Source organism: Pseudopipra pipra, chromosome 24 (assembly GCF_036250125.1).
Source record: "Pseudopipra pipra isolate bDixPip1 chromosome 24, bDixPip1.hap1, whole genome shotgun sequence".
Lineage (NCBI taxonomy): Eukaryota > Metazoa > Chordata > Aves > Passeriformes > Pipridae > Pseudopipra > Pseudopipra pipra.
Genome location: NC_087572.1, coordinates 5,529,018 through 5,546,342, shown reverse-complemented (window position 1 = coordinate 5,546,342; position 17,325 = coordinate 5,529,018). Strand labels below are relative to the sequence as shown.

The 17,325-nt window shown below is 51.8% G+C and overlaps 1 long non-coding RNA gene across 1 annotated transcript; it reads left to right on the top strand.

The window, feature by feature from the left end:
* Positions 1 to 6,713: 6,713 nt before the first annotated feature.
* On the top strand, positions 6,714 to 8,974 carry LOC135402305 (uncharacterized). The gene is made up of 2 exons (XR_010425082.1): positions 6,714 to 6,969; positions 8,758 to 8,974. It is a non-coding gene; the product is annotated as an uncharacterized LOC135402305 (long non-coding RNA).
* The last annotated feature ends 8,351 nt before the right edge of the window (positions 8,975 to 17,325 follow it).

Genomic DNA, 17,325 nt, shown 5'->3' with positions numbered 1-17,325 from the left:
GATGCAAGGATGGATTAACTCCAGGCACACAGGCAGCAATTCCTGCAGCAGCCTTCAAACCTCTCCTGCAAGCAGGCAGTTGCTTTATGTCAGGAAAACTTCTGTGACTGGCAGTGTCTGATCCACACGAATCCAGCCTGGGAGAGGGATGTGGCTGGGAGTTTTGTTGCCACTCCACTAAATAAAAAGCAGGCTCTTTTATAATTTTAAGTGGCTTGTTTTTCATCTGGAGGCATGTGGAATTCAAACAGGGCAATAAACTTCAGTCTCTCTCCTCTCTTGCAGGTCTTTGCCCTGTAAAACGCTGCCAGAGCTCCTGTGCCAACCCATGTGATGCGAGGGTCGGGCAGGGATCACTCTTCATTAGCAGCTGGATCTCTCCAGCCCCGCCTCCGGGCAATTCCCGGCTCTGCTGTGGCCAAAGGGAGACCATTAGCTGGGAAGGAATGTTCCTGCCCCGGGGCAGAAGCTTTGCACAAGACAAGGAAGGGAAATTCCTCTCCGGGCATCCCCCAGTGCTGCTTTTTCAGTCCTGCTGACACTCGGCTCAGCCCAGCCTTCAGGGGTGGGTTCAAGCTCATCCACCAAAAATCCTGGAGTCTCTGGGACACAGCCCCACATCCCCTTGTCCCCAGGAGTCACCTCTGCGGGACGTGGTGAAACGCAACAGCCTGGAAGAGGCATCAGGGAGGTGTTGATTCGGCCACCACTGCTCGATTTGGTGGGGCTCACTTGCTTTTTTAGGCAAGAAACTGTGAGCCAGGCCTAGACACAGCTTCTTCTGAGAGGGGAAAGATGTCTTGTGCAGCAGGGAGAGAAGGAGCCATCCCACAGCAGGGTTTTACAGACTCAGCTGCAGGAGCACAAATTTTTCCCTGCCCCATCTCTTGCCTGCATGATTTATTTTCCATGAAGCTTTGCACTAAAAAGTCTGCTGTGATTCCAAGCAAAGAATCTATGAAAATAATTTAAAGCCTGAGGAGGGCACTGGTAATTTGGGGAGTGATTATTTAGAGTCTGGTATCAAGAGTTACAAAACATGAGGACAGTCCCAGAATACAGAAGGGTTTAGCAAGGGTTGCTCCAGAGACCTGGAGCAGAGGAGACTGAGGGGAGACCTCAGTGCAGTTCCAATTCCTGGGCAGGGGCAGAGGAGGGGCAGGGACTGAGCTCTGCTCTGGGGGAGCAGGGACAGCACCCAGGGAACGGCTGGAGCTGTGTCAGGGCAGGCTCAGGGTAGATCTCAGGCAAAGGTTCTTCCCCCAGAGGCTGGTTGGGCACTGCCCAGGCTCCCCAGGGCAGTGGGCACAGCCCCAAGGCTGCCAGAGCTGTAGGAGGGTTTGGCTGATCCTCTGGGGCACAGGGGGGGACTCCTGGGGCTGGGCCTGTGCAGGGCTGAGGGTTGGACTCCATGAGCCTTGGGGGTCCCTCCCAGCTCAGCAGACTCTGGGATTCTCTGTCCCTCTGTCTCAGCACCAGGACTGCTCCTGCTGCTTACCCAGGCTGAGGGTTTCATGCAGCTCCTCTGGGAATTGGTGTGGGATGGGAGCTCCAACTCTCAGCTCCAAATGGCACCATGTCCATGCTCCTGCAGCCTTTCAGCAGATGACACAAAGCTGATGACTTCCTTCCCTGTAACCCTCCAGGGTTGTCTCCTCTCCCTCTGCACCCCCCTGCCCTCATCCCATTGCTTTTATTCCTTGGGACTCATATCACCATTGCTGTAAAGCCATGTTCCTGCTTTAACCTGTTGTAATTAACTAGCATGACTTTTTAATCTCTCAATGCATAATTGAAAACTAATAATAGCAAACACTGGGGTTTGTCTGGCAGTTTGGATCAGGCCTTTCAGCTGTCAGAGGGACCAGATAAAATAGGATCTCCCCTGAACCCCACCCAGTTCACTGTCATCCTGGGCACACCAAGGAGATCAGCAGTGGGAAAAGTTACCCTGAAATTGCAGGATTGAGACCCCCAAAATCTCTCCAGTGATGCTGAGGGTGAGGGTTGGTGCACCAGGCAGGGCACACTCTCAGTTAGGAACCTCTATATTTACCCAAATTCGAGTATTTAAACTGTTTTTCCATTTAAGTTTCTAATATCAGAGGGCACTTACATGTTGGCTGAGTGGAGAAGGAGAGGTGTTTCTCATGGGAAGAAGGGGATGGGTGTGCTGGGTAAGCTCTGGGAGAAAAAAAAACACATCAAGGCTGTCTGCCTTCCCCATCCCAAATCACAGCACCAGGACAGGGATAAGCCAGGGCTGGGGAAGAGCAGTGCAGGAGGACAACTCCTTTTGGAATATTTTCTTTGCCTTGAGTGAGTAAATAATAATAATCCCTTTTGGCAAAGGTGTTCAGAGACATTGGCTTATGCAGAGGCTGCTGAGAATATTTGCCAGGACAGATGCACAGACACAGTCATTGAATCGTGGAATCAGAGAACCATGGAATGGTTTGGGTCAGAAGGGGACTTAAAAACCACCTCATTCCACTCCTCTGCCATGGGCAAGGACACCTTCCTCTAGTCCAGATTGCTCCAACCTGACCTTGGACATTTCCAGGGATTCCAAGGGCAGCCACAGCTTCTCTGGGCAGCCTGTGCCAGGGCCTCCCCACCCTCTCAGGGAAGGATTTTTTCCATCTAAGCCATTCCCCCTTGTCCTGTCACTACAGCTCTTGTAAGAAATTCTTGTCCATATCTCCAGGAGGCTCCCATCAGGTTCTGAGCTCAGCTTCAAGAAGGCTGGGAGAGCTTCTGCTGTTGGAAAGTTTGTGGTGATGGAAAGCTGGGGTAGCTCCAAGAGACCCTCCGGGCCTGGCTCAGGAACAGTGTGGCCAACAGGTCCAGGGCAGTGATTCTTGGCCTGGACTCAGCACTGGTGAGGCCACCCCTGGAGTGCTGTGTCCAGCTCTGGGCCCTCAGCTCAGGAAGGACATGGAGGGGCTGGAGCAGGGCCAGAGAAGGGCAACGAGGCTGGGGAAGGGAGTGGAGCACAAGTGCTGTGAGGAGAGGCTGAGGGAGCTGGGGGGGCTCAGCCTGGAGAGGAGGAGGCTCAGGGGAGACCTCCTGACTCTGCAACTCCCTGACAGGAGGGGGGAGCCGGGGGGGGGTCGGGCTCTGCTCCCAGGAACCAGCAGTAGGACAAGAGGGCTGGGTCTTCAGCTGTGCCAGGGGAGGTTTAGGTTGGATATTGGGAAGAAATTCTTTCCAGAGAGGGTGCTCAGCCATTGGAATGGGCTGCCCAGGGAGGGGGTGGATTCTCCATCCCTGGAGGTGTTTAAGGTGAGACTGGATGTGGCATCAGTGCCATGGGCTGGGAACCACGGTGGGGTTGGATCAAGGGTTGGACTTGATGATCTTGGAGGTCCCTTCCAACCCAGCTGATTCTATGATTCTGTGATTCACATTTCAGCCCCCCAACACCTGCTGAGGGTCCTTCCTCTGATGGAACAGTGCAGGCAGCTCTGCTGGAGCATTTTCAGTCCCCAGAGCACACCTCAGGTGGGCACATCCCTCACCTTGGAGGACATGACTGGATCCACCAGAAGAGATGGTGGCATAGCTGAAAGAGCATTTCCACATGGGCACACCCCCACAGGGACAGCTCTGAGGGAGGGGGAGGTGAGGGAATTGCAGGGTTAAAATCTATGAGCCCAGAACACGCAGAGGAATGAGCTGGAACTGCATCAGTGAGCAACAGAGACTGTGGTCAGGGAGATGAAATTATGTATGAGATGGCAGAAGGAGCCCATCAGGGAGCACAGGGTAGGATTGTATTATTGATTTGAGACATTTCCCAGCTGGGTGCCTGCACTGAAGCCAGCCCTACTCGGCTCCTTCTGTGTGAGGGCAAAAGCCCAAGTGAGTCACCACCCCTGGGAAGATGTGTGGATGTGGCACTTGTGGACACGGGTTAGTGGTGGCCTTGGCAGTGCTGGGAAAACAGTTAGACTCCAAGATATTAGAGGGCTTTTCCAACCCAAATGGTTCTGTGATTCCATGAGGGGTCCATTGGGTGATTTTCTTGCCATGCTTTGGATGGGATGAAAAGCTTCCTGGGGTCTCTGCTTCTCCCTTGGCTCCAGGTGGAGTCTGAGGAGGGGTGAGGGGCAGAGCTCAGGGGGGGCTGCAGCTCCTCCCCAGGGGCAGCTCCGATCTCTGCTCTGGGGGAGCAGGGACAGCACCCAGGGAACGGCTGGAGCTGTGCCAGGGCAGGCTCAGGGTGGATCTCAGGCAAAGGTTCTTCCCCCAGAGGCTGGTTGGGCACTGCCCAGGCTCCCCAGGGCAGTGGGCACAGCCCCAAGGCTGCCAGAGCTGCAGGAGGGTTTGGACAATGCTCTGAGGGCCAGGGTGGGATTGTTGGGGTGTCTGTGCAGGGCCAGGGGTTGGACTAGATGATCCTTGGGGGTCCCTTCCATCACAGGATACTCCAGGATTCTCTGAAGCACCGAGGTGGGTGTTTCACTCCTGCTCTTCCCCTCACAGCCCAAAGCTTCCCCCCACAAGATGGTTTTGCAGCCACAGCCCAGCTGCCATTTGGATGAGCTGAGAACACATCAGAGTCTGAGCACGTGTCCAGGGGCTCCTTGGACTTCAAAGGACAGGAGACACAGACCCCCCTCCTTCCAGTAAAACCAGTTCTCCAACAGCTGCAGAGCAGAGGCCGAACCGGATCCCTGCCAGCCCCTGACACGACTGATCCCTGGGCACTTTGGTGTTTGATGGCTGATGCCAAGGAGAATTCAGCTCAAAGCAGGAAGGGAAACATAAGGAAAACAAGGGGAGCTGTGCAGGAGAGCAGCTCTGTGAGTAATGTTACCTTGTGAGTAATGCTGAAACTGCAGCATAAATAAAAATAAATCCACTTCCACTTCATCCGGAGGACGGAGCAGAGCCCACTTTGCTTGGCCAAAACAGACCTCAGAGTTTGACCACAAGAAAACCCTCCTGGGGTTTTATTACTTACTGTAAGGGCTGTGAGAGCCCCTCAGTTAGGAAACAGCTTCCAGAGGATTTACAGCATGAGGGCTTGGAGGGAGCAAGCCCAATTAATTCCCCATTTGGATGTGTTTGGGAAAGCAGGACAAGATGAGGTGCTGGTTAGTACTGGGGAGTGTGTTTCCATCTGAGCTCATCCCCAGTCCTGTCCCATCAACCTTTCCTGAAGCTCTGGAGAAGTGGTAAAGGTGAGACCCCCAGTTCTCAGCTCCCCTCTCGTGACAAGAAGGACACAGAGGGGCTGGAGCACGTCCAGGGAAGGGAAGGGAGCTGGGAAGGGGCTGGAGCAGCAGGAGCAGCTGAGGGAGCTGGGGGGGCTCAGCCTGGAGAAAAGGAGGCTCAGGGGGGACCTTCTGGCTCTGCAACCCCCTGACAGGAGGGGGGAGCCGGGGGGGGTCGGGCTCTGATCCCAGGGAACAAGGGACAGGAGGAGAGGGAACGGCCTCAGGCTGTGCCAGGGGAGGGTCAGGTTGGACATCAGGAGGAATTTCTCCATGGAAAGGGTGCTCAGGCCTTGGAAGGGGCTGCCCAGGGCAGTGGTGGGGTCATCACCTGCGGAGGTGCTCAGAAAACATGTGGATGTGGCACTTGAGGACACGGTTCAGTGGTGACCATGGTGGTGGTGCTGGGACTTTTCCAAACTTAAGGATAATGTGATGCTATTTTAAGGATGGGATCTGGCTGGAGAACAGAGAGCAAGATCCAGAAAGATTCACAAGATACTGCAGAGTATTTCTGGAATTAAAAAAAAAGAAAAAAAAAAAACCAAAAACCTATTGGTTTCCAGCCCAGAATTCTCAGAATTGTGGTATTCTATGGGAAAAATACTAAATATCTTCTGATCCTTGCCCAAGGAATAGATGTTGTGATTTTTCTGCCATCATCTGACCGTTTGTAATCTCTCAGCACTCTCTGCTGGGGGTGGTCACAGGGTTTCCAGCCTTCTCAGGTGCAAGGAACACCAGAATGCATCAACCCAGACACCAGAATTAGGAAGAAAATTCCTGAAACACCCTGTCTTGTGACTGTTGGCTGTTGGGAGCCTGATTTGGGAGGCAGTGTCGTAAACGGGGGATTAGTGGAGCTGCCGAGGAGAGGTTGGCTTTCTCCCCTCTCCCCTCCCCTGGGAGGTATAAATCCAAAGGCTGTCCATGAGACATGCAAAACAGACCTTCTGCCTCATGTCCATGGCCAGAGAACCTCATCCAGCAGGCGCTGCCTTCAGAAGGAGACGAGGACCAGCAGGACACAGTCCAGTGAACGTGGTCAGAGGTCCCAAACATGCGACCTGTGGGGAAAGGCTGCGAGAACGGGGCTTGTTTGGTCTCCAAGTCTACATTGGAGGCTTGTTTAGTCTACAATTAGTCTACAAATTAGTCCACAATGTTTAGTCTACATTGAGGGAGACGTTATAACAGCTGTCAGCTATGTGAGGGGTTCCCGCAGGGAGATGGGAATGAACTGTTCTCCACGTCAGGGAGAAGGGAATTTCCGGTCATTTAGGAAGAACACCCTGGTGGGAGAACAGGGAAGCCCCAGGTTTGTCAGCAGAGGAGGTTTAGGTTCTTATCTGTGGTTGGGGGTGGGTCTGGCCAGGCTGGGGCCCACCAGGGACATGGGTGGCACAATCAGCCAGGCACCATGGCACCTTCTGGGGTGTCTCCAGCCCTGTGTTCTTGGACAGAAATCTTTCAGAAAGGAAAGCAGGTGAACTCCACCAGGTTTCTGTGATGCCCCAGAACCCCAGACCACCAGCATGGATCCCTGAGCTCCTCTCTCATTTGTGGGGACAGGGAGAAGGAGAAGGCAAAAGGAGTCTGCTGAGTCTCACCACATATCCCAACAGAGGAAAGGAAGCAGGAGGTGCAGAGGAAGATCCTCTCCTGGCAGGCACAGCTGAAGCCGTGGTGGCTCTGTATGAAGGCTGCAGGAAAACAGCAAGAAAAGAGCTCAGAAAATTCTGGAAAGGTAAGAGACTGATGTGAGAAAAATCTCTACCTTGAATTTAGAAAGACGGCAAAAACTCATGAAACAAAAAGAAAGAATTTATTCAGCGCACTGGGTCCGGTCTCACACCAAGTTTTTTGGGGAGAATATATTTTATATAAACATATTTTATAGTTTCATAAAATCCCACCCTTTTTCAGATAAGTTTAATATATTGATTTTTGCCTAAAAAGATTTCTTTTCTCTGAAAAGGGGCTTTCCCTTCCTTCCAATTGGTCGCAAGGTGCCCTCCATCAAAAATGATGGATCTTCCTTTGTTTCTAGCCCAAAGAGAGAAAAGAAACCTCTGTGTATGAAATTTCCACATGGCCCCAAAAGGTTTTAATTTTTAGGAATTTTTATATTTCCCTTATCAAGCCGAAAAGGACTCTGATACCCAGGTCCAGTTTGGAACTTGGATATCTCACGACTTTGTGATGCGCCTACAAAAAACCATGTGTTTTATTCCTCATACTGGCATTTCTAAATCCTGCTTCATCTCTCTTGGTCCCAGTCTGTCTCTCTGAGGGTCAACACTTGCTTCCAACCCTCACAGGAGAAAGCATCATTGTCTGGAACCAGCAGGGAGAACCCGTGTTTGGAGGGTCTGGGAAGAGCAAACGGGTTTCACACCGAGCCCAAGTGCTTTGGGTGTTAATACTTGAACTGGGTGTCCTTAAAATAAAGAAAAAATGAGGAAAGCAAGAGATAACACGTCCAGCTCGAGCACAGGGTTATACAGTGAAGTATATATTGCACATCAGGGATGCAGGACTGCACAGGGTCACACTGCTTGTCACAGCCACCTCAGGTTAAGAGCTCTAATCCCAGCTGGATGAGCAGAACCTTCAGGGAGACCTCCACAAATTAGAGGGCTGGGAATCACCAACCACAGGATGTTCAACAAGGGGAAGTGCCAGTTTCTGCCCCTGGGATGAGGAAACCCAGGGAAAGAGAGGCTGGAAAGGAGTGTTGGGAAAGGGCCCTGGGGGTCCTGGTGGGTGCCAGTTGTCCCTGAGTCAGCAGTGCCCTGGCAGCCAGGAGGGCCAACCCTGTCCTGGGGGCACCAGGGAGGGGATTGTCCCGCTCTGCTCTGCCCTGAGGTGGCCTCACCTCAACATTGGGGCAGTTTGGGGGGACACAATGGAGGGAAGGGATTGAGCCATTGGAGAGTGTCCAAAGGAGGACAAAGAGATGGGGAAGGGCCTGGATTTGAAGGCGTGGGAGGACACTGAGGGCACTTGGTGTGTTCAGCTGGAGCAGAGGAGACTGAGGGGAGACCTCAGTGCAGTTCCAACTGCCTGGGCAGGGGCAGAGGAGGGGCAGGGACTGAGCTCTGCTCTGGGGGAGCAGGGACAGCACCCAGGGAACGGCTGGAGCTGTGTCAGGGCAGGCTCAGGTTGGATCTCAGGCAAAGGTTCTTCCCCCAGAGGCTGGTTGGGCACTGCCCAGGCTCCCCAGGGCAGTGGGCACAGCCCCAAGGCTGCCAGAGCTGCAGGAGGGTTTGGCTGATCCTCTGGGGCACAGGGGGGGACTCCTGGGGCTGGGCCTGTGCAGGGCTGAGGGTTGGACTTCATGATCCTTGGGGGTCCCTTCCAGCTCAGCACATTCTGTGACTCTCTGTGAGTGTCACCTGCCCAGAGCTCAAAGCCTGACCCCAGTGCTGGGTATTTATTGCTCCTTCCCTGAGCTTTTGTTCTCCTCTGTGTGACTCAAAGCAGAGAGTTTGAGCCTGTTCCTTTCAGCTCTGTGTCCCTGCTTTCCCAACAGCTTGGCAGGGAGCACAAACACCCATCTGCAGCTGTCACTGGTAGCAGAGCCGATCATCTGGAGGGGAACAGGCTGCTCTCACACACTCACTCAAGGAGCAAAGAGTTGCTTTAGTTCTGAGTGGAGCTACACAAACCATCGGACACCTCATTAATCTTGTGTTTAATTCTCTGCATGAGGCTCACTGGAAGAAGGAATAAAGTCTGTATTTTAATTATAGGTGGAATAACTAGAGTAACCTTCCCAGCTCCTTTTCGTCCCTTGCTGATGGCAGCCTGTTTACAAAGTTGTTGTCTTTTGGTGTTTCTCCCCCATCATCATCATCATCAGAGTGCTGATAAAATTTCACCTCTTCCCTCTGCTTGGCTAAAGCATCTGGAGCAGAAAAATGTCCACACTTGGCCTGGAGAAGGACTCAGCTCCACGTGGTCACTGACTCCCTTGTTGGTCAGTCAGGGTGTCAGAGGCAAGACCTTTGTGCCCAAGAGACCAAAGTCTGGCCCTGAGTCCAGAGGAGCCCCCAAAGCCAGGGAGCCACTGCAGGATGGGGATTTCTCATCTCCCTCCCTGATCCCCAGGACCTCACACCATGAACACACCACTCTTGGGTTTAATAGAGCTGCTTGAACCAAAGGAGATTTTGAAGGCCCTAGTAAGAATGGGAGCTCTGTCCTGATGGATTCTGTGTGCCAAGAGTGAGAAACATTTCATCCTGGGGGATTTAGAGCTCTGTGGGTGAGAGACTTGAAGGGTTGTGGGACAAAAAGACCAAGTCTGCTCCCTGAGGGTGACAGGAACAGGAGGAGGCCACCAAGGGGCTGCAGCAGGCACAGGTTGGGAAATTGGGAACTGCCAGAGGATGCTCAAAGTATGAGGATCACTGAGCACCTGCTTTTTCCCTGGACGACACAAGACAGGACTCATTTACAAACCATTCATCCCCTGGAACTCAGGGCTCAGAGTATCAGCCCCTTGGCACATCCATGCCCTGGCACAGTGCAAAGCTCTGCCTTCCCTCACTCACTGTTCCAGAACCCACGTGCAGAAAGCCATTCCCTGCACACCTCTGGCAGGAAAAGCCCTCTCCTTGCTCCATTTCCTCTGGCAGCCAGTGGAGAACCCTCCCAAACCGAAGCTCTTTTCCATAAGTGAATGTGGGATGTTCTCCTGGAGTTGGCTTTCCGGCTTGGTGGGTGTAATGGAGAGCAAAAGGCAAAGGAAACCACTTGTCTCTTGACAGCCTTGGTCGAGGTTTTCCAAGGTTTCCTTTCCAAACCTGTTCTCTGCAAACAACACTCACATTTATTGCATCAATCTCGCAACACTTGAGCAAGCTGGGAGCAGATATCCCAAACTGGGGCATTGTGGGCCTCCACTTCTTCAGCTCCAGCAGAATTTGCATTTCCAGGTAAGAGCAGCACTGTGTGGTAAGTGGCACCCTGGCCTGGGAAGGATCAGATGCTGTTCATCACCCACACAAAGCCAGAGCATCGTTTGTGTCAGCACAGCACTGACGTGCCAGAATTACAGGTGGCATTTTTTCCTCTCTACCCAAGCTGAAGGTTTAGCACAGAAATTAAGAGCTGCTTTTAGCTCTGCTGTCTCCCAGCAATCTGTGCACGTGGAAGTTTCCTTCCCAGCTCCTTTAGCTGGCAGCTCTGCAGAACTCTGCAGCTCTTTGGCCAAGACTGTGAGGCTGAGAATCCCCAGGGAGGATGGTTGGGTTGAAATAGCTCTCACAGCCTGATCTGGGCTGCCTGGAGAAAGGCAAAGAACAAGATTGTCTTTCTGCACCCATTTGAGAAAGAAAAGAAAAAAAGGTAAATGACCCTGTCTGGGTCTGTTTTGTCGTTTTCCTTTGGACCAGCAGGAAATCAGCACGGCAGGGGGGAGTGTTTCATGGAATCACAGATGATTTGGGGTTGGAAGGGACTTGAAAGACAATCTCATTCCACCCCCTACCATGGGCAGGGACACCTTCCACTAGCCCAGGTTGCTCCAAGCTCTGTCCAACCTGGCCTTGGACACTTCCAGGGATTCCAGGGGCAGCCACAGCTTCTCTGGCAATTCCATCTCAGCCCCTCCCCACCCTCACAGGGAAAAGTTCCTTTCCAATGTCCCATCTAACCCTGGCCTCTGGCAGTGGGAATTCGTTCCCCTTCATCCTCTTCCTCCATTCCTTGTCTCAAGCCCTGTCTAGCTCTCCTGGAGCCCCTTTTCTCATGTCTCCAGGGGCCTCTTCCTTCTCCCTGGCGAGGTGACAATTTACCCCTGGGACCTGTTGCTGGGTGAAAGAGCAAGATCTTATCACCTCCTCTCAAATTCCCTCAGTTCATATTCCACTTCCCACATGTTGCAGCTACACCTGGTTTTTGGGTTTTTTTCTGCACCTCACCAAACACTTTCTAAGGACTCCTAATTTACTTTTTCAACAGTTGTTCTCTCTCATCTTCCAGCACCTCCAGTTTGACACGTTATGTCCTCTGGGTGGTGGTGAAGTCAGTGCTGCTAAGGTGAAAGTTTCCTGCTAGACCTGCAAATAAAGATTCATCTGTAACCCAGGCCATGTCCTGGCGTGATTCCCAGAGCCTGAATTCTTCTGCCAATTTGCAAAATTGTTCAGAGATCAAAATGGCAGGATATATTCCTCTTCCAGGTGACTGTTCCCGACTGGAATATCCAAGTCCCTGCTGCCCTCAGGTCTTCCCTGTGATGGACAGCAGTTCTTTCACGTCTTCAACATCCCTGGGTTGTCCAAGGCTTAGAGTGTCCGGGTCTCCAGGGCTGGAGCAACCTGGGAGAGTGGAGTGTATTCCTGCCCATGAGAGGGAGTAGAACGGGATGACCTCTACATTTGGAATTCTGTGACTCCTGGTGGCTGTTTTCAGCTCTCACTACTGGAATATGCTCATTTGATGAATTTTTTTAGCTGAGTTTTGCTCTGCTGACCTGGTCCAGCCCTGCCTCATCTCCCCTCCTGCTGTACCCTCTGTCCTGCTTTCTCCTGCACAGATATTGCTTTGCCTGTTGGTTTGATCCATGAAGATGGTCTTGACCAAACCCATTAAGCTTCATTTCACTGATGCTTTAGTCCCAGGCACTTGTGACCTGGACTCTCCAGGAGTTTCTTCCAGGTTGGTGCCACTGAGCTTTATACTCCCTGTGTGTCTTCCAAGGAAATCTCCTCCAAGAAACCACTGTCCACATCTGGAACTGCTTTCCTATAATCATCAAAATATTAAAAAATCTTTTTATCAGCTCCAGTGTCTTCTTTAGAGCCATTTTTTGCTCCCTGATACAGATATTTCTCAGGTTACTCTGACAAGGACTCTACCAGCTCTCTGCTCTTCCTTCCCATTATTTTGGGAATTCCCACTGAGAGGTGGGAAAATGTATGCTCCTTCTGAAAAACTCTGTAAACTGAGTCCTCTGAGCTAAATTTTATCTCAAAGTGTCACATTAAACCTCTGAGACAGACTGGGGGGGTCCCCTGCCCTGCCTTGGAAAGACACCCCAGGACATGAACTGCCCTTTGGAGGAGCTCCACTGCCTTCAGAGGGAGCCAAGGGGGCTGCACCTAATTTTTGGTGCCCTAAACGATGGCACATGTACCTCCCTGCAGATACCAGGGGATGTGGGAATCCCTGTCCTTGGTTTCAATCCAAACCAGGGGATGTGGGAATCCCTGTCCTTGGTTTCAACCCAACGCCCATTGCGGTGGGGAGGGCTGAGAGCTGCTGGGGGCTGACTTTGGGGGTCCCTGGGTTTGCTGAGGGGTTTGCTGCTGCTCTGTGCCTCAGCAAGGAAAAGAGAACAAGACAAGTCCCCCCTCCCAGCAGCTGGCACAGGGAAAGCTGTGAGACAGCCTGGGCTCTGTTGCCTTACATGGAACGCGCTGTGTGAGACGGATCCTGATGGGCCTGAGCTTCACACATTCCCAAATCTGTCTCAAAGAGTTGTGATAGGAGATTCAAGTGAGATGACACTTTAACTGGAAATAAAAGCAGCAGAGAAGTCAACAAACTCCAGGCCTTGGAGGCTGTTCCTTCATTTCCATCTGATCCAGCATATTCTTCTCAAACTGTCTGGAGCAGACGTTCTGTGCATTATTTTTTTTATCTCAGAAGATCCCACAAGGAGTTTCTCTTTGGAATTACAAAGTAATGAAAGAAACTTCACCACTCTGATGTTTGCTACTAATTATGTTACACTTATGGTTTTGTATCAGCGTCTCTCAGCTTAAATCCTCTTGCAACAATAATATTCAAAGAGCAATTCATGTCAGATTTTACAACAGTTTTTAACATCTTATCTCTGTGCTTCCAATCAAATTCCCGTATTTTATTCCTGTAAGAAATGGTCAGCATATTCTGCAGGTGTTTCTGAGCGTGAGTCCAGATGGATGATGGATGTACTGCTGATGGATGTACTGCTGTGACCAGATGATTGCTGTAATCCCATGGCCAGGGGTGTAATTCGAGATTTAGGACGCCAGGATGGCAGCAGAAGATGGACCCAGCAGGCTCTTTAGACAAGAAGGGATTCACCTCTTGCTGTGGCAATGGAAGGTTTTTAAGGATAAATTGCATTAAAGCTCTCAGGCACCTGGTGTGGCATTAGCAGGGGATAACAGAGCCCAGGGCCCTGCTGGACAACTGGACATGAGTCCAAAGGGGCAGGATCTGATGTGTTTTATGGAATCAAGGAATACTTAAGGTTGGAAAAGCCCTCTCAGGTCATCAAGTCCAACGGTTAATCCAGCACTGCCAAGCCCAGCACTAACCCCGTCCCCAGGTGACACATCTACAGGGCTTTGAAACCCTCCGGGGATGGGGATTCCACTGCTGCCCTGGGCAGCTCTGCCAGGGCTGGACAGTCCTTTCCATGAAGAAATATTCTCTAATATCCCATCTAAACCTCCCCTAGTGCAACTTGAGGCCGTTCCCTCTCCTCCTGTCCCTTGTTCCCTGGGAGTTCCCCCCTCCTGTCAGGGGGTTGCAGAGCCAGAAGGTCCCCCCTAAGCCTCCTTTTCTCCAGGCTGAGCCCCCCCAGCTCCCTCAGCTGCTCCTGCTGCTCCAGCCCCTTCCCAGCTCCGTTCCCTTCCCTGGACACGCTCCAGCCCCTCCATGTCCTTCTTGTTATGACAGTCCCAAATCTGGACATAAGATTTGGGATTTCTGGGCTTGGCAGTACTGGGTTAACAGCTGGACTTGATGATTTAGAGGGGTTTTATATTTATAACCATAGATCGAGGTTTTGTGCAGACGGATTTGGGGTTCAGGCCTCTGAAGAGTATCGTCCCTGGTGTTACAGACCTCCTGTCAGAAGGAGTTGTCTCTGCGGGTCAAGGTGTGTGAAACCCAGCAGCCTCAGCAGAGCCCAGGCTGGGATGTGTCAGGCAGGATAAAGGGAGGCTGGGGAGAGAGGACTGGGCAAAATGTGTTAGAAATGGTCCTTGTCATGATGCCTTACTGGAAAGATTTGCTATTATGAATCTTCCTCACGTATCCACAGGAAAAAAATATGCAAACACTGCCAGGGCTTTAGCTGAGGAAGCCACTCTGGGTTTAACACCCATGTTGTCCCTCTTGGATGGCTCCAGTTGCTACCACGGCTCCTTGGGAAAGTTTATGTTGGGATAGGAATAGTCATCCTGGAAATCTTCCAGCCCTTATGACAGTGGGCAAAAATGAGGCAATGCAGGGGGACAGATGCCCTGGAGGAGCAGATGTGCCACGGAAACCTCTCCAGCTGCTCCCAGTCCCAGGACACCCTGTATTCCAAGAGCAGGGCTCTCTAAGGGTGGGTGTATTAGGGGGACAATCCAAAGGGAAGGTCTTGTGGTTCCAGCACGGTTGTGATGAAACCAGACACTCTCCTTCCCGTCATTTGTCCTGGAAGAGGCTCCTTTTCCTCCAGCTGAGCACTGAATCCAGGGAATCAGGCTTGTGCAAGGACAGCTGGTCTTGCTTGAGCTGCTCTGGCAGAGCAGAGAGATGAAGCATCACTGCCCTCTGCCCTGGGTGGAGAAGGGGATGAGATGCCCACACATTTGCTATTAAACATCCACAGCCTTTCCAGGGACAGATCCACACAGGCCAAGGAAGCAGAGCTGCCAACAGCACCCTCAGAAGGGTGTTCAGAACTCAACCACCTTGGCAGGTGAGTCTTGCTGGCTGGGGCTGGTGGGTTCCTTGGCTTTCTGTGATAGTTTTAGTCTAGGCCTTCCTTGGTGACCAGTTTGTAACCAAGGAAGTGGCCATGTTCCCAGTATTCCATACGATTTTTACGTAAGCTGGGGAATAAATAAGAAGGAGAGAGAAGCCTTTTCCACTTTTTCCTTCTGGTGGACCTGAAGGCACAGGTTCTCTGCTGTCGGTCCTGCTCGTGTGGGGGAGTGAGGCCTAGTGAGGCCTAGTGAGGCCTAGTGAGGCCTAGTGAGGCCTTGTAGGCCTTGGGAGGCCGAGGCTTTCGGCGGTGCCTGGCACGATTCTGCTGTCTCAAGGAGAGTAGTAAGATTTTCTTTTGCTAGTTCTTTATTGATTGTTATTGATTGTTATGGCCTTCAGATCCACCAGAAGGGAAAGGGGGAAAAGGCTTCTCTCTCCTTCTTATTTATAGCCTTGCTTACATAAAAATCGTATGGAACACTGGGAATATGGCCACTTCCTTGGTTACAAACTGGTCACCAAGGAAGGCCTAGACTAAAACTATCACACTTTCCTACTCATTGTTGCCGGTTTTAAGGAGCTGAGCATCTCTTCAGGAAACCAACGTGCTGCTGGCTCCCCGCCATCAGCTGGAGTTTGAAAACTCTGGGGACGGGCCCACCAGGACAGATGATGGGAAAGTTTATTTGCAAAAAAACTCGACTCCTTGGTGTTCAGTGAGAATGATATAACTCTTCTTTTCTAAGAGCTGAGAACTGAAGGTTTTTATTTGCTGAGTGAAAAGTGATTTTCTATTAAAATAATTATTTTCTGCTGGAAAGATAAGAAGAAATTTTAGGTCGGGAGAGTGTTTCGGTTGAAAAAGCCTCCCTGACTGGAAAGGTTCCCCCAGTCTCCCTGGTGAATTGGGAAAGGAAAGGAGCAGAAAATATTTTAACCCAGCTATAAAAGAGGCTCTGAGCACACTCACAAACTAGAGCAGCTGCCTCAGCATCTCCCCAGGGACTTCATGGAAGCCCAGAGAACTCCAGAGTGGCAGATTGCATGTGGGTAGCTCAGGATGGGAAGAGAAAGTTATATATGGACATGGACTGTGCAGAAAGAAATCAGGTTTTGGTTCATCTTCTGGCAAAATAACTGTGTGCTTCCTTGGTCCAGGGTAACTGAAATGAGAGTGCCTGTGGCATGTGACAGAGTAAATTCATGTTTATAAGAACTCTGTCATGTCCCTGGTTGTTTTCTGCCATTTGGAAACCAGCTATTCCAGGGAAATAACAGGCAATGGGAAGGTCAATTAACTCAAATCCAAGATTTCTCCTTTTTTACTGGGCAGGAGAAGATCTCTGAGCCCTGAGGAAGAGGGAGGAAACATTCCCACCCAGCAAATCCCTCATACTGACCTGGAGAGGAAGAGGCTTGTTTAGGAAGATTTGCCCTGATTTGGGGCATGAAATGTTTGCAAAGGTTCTCCAGTTCTTAATCTCACAGGAGCAGGACTATCACTATCCTTGGCTGTGTCTGGTCAAGCCTTGAAAACCTCAAAGTGTGGAGAAGTCCCAGGGCTGCAGCACCTTCCACATGAAGGACCTTCCACCCCACCAAAGCCAGGGTTGTGCCCACTGCTCCTTCTTTTCCCATCCAACAGCACCAAGGAGAGTTTGGCACCATCACCCACCAATTGTCTCTGCCCATTGTAGGCCCTCTCTTGGCTCTGTGACCCCCAGGTTGCTGCACTGGCATCGTGGAATCACACAATCAGTGAAGTTGGAAAAGACCTCTGGGATCATCGAGTCCACCCTTTGCCCCAGCCCCACCTTGTCACCCAGCCCATGACACTGAGAGACACGTCCAGTCTGTCCTTAAACACCCCCAGAGAAGGTGACTCCACCCCCTCCCTGGGCAGCCCCTGCCAATGGCTGATCCCTCTCTCTGTGAAGAACTTCCCAATGTCCAACCTGAACCTCCCCTGGCACAGCCCAAGACTGTGCCCTCTTGTCCTACTGCTGGTTCCTGGGAGCAGAGCCCGACCCCCCCCCTCCCCCGGTTCCCCCCTCCTGTCAGGGAGTTGCAGAGAGTGAGAAGGTCTCCCCTGAGCCTCCTCCTCTCCAGGCTGAGCCCCCTCAGCTCCCTCAGCTGCTCCTCACAGTACTTGTGCTCCAGTCCCTTCCCCAGCCTGGTCGCCCTTCTCTGGACACCTCCCTGTTCAGCTCCGTGTCCTGTCAGCCGCCAAAAATACACCAAACCAGGGCCTTGTTTGTGCCCCCTCCTCATCTGGAGGCCCTCCCCACACCCAGAACCCTTCCTGGAGGGGGGACACAGGGATGGGTCACTCAGCCCTTGCCAGTGTGCAGGTCTGAGGGGGCTGGAGGGTTCCTGAGCTGGGAGAAACAAGGGAGTT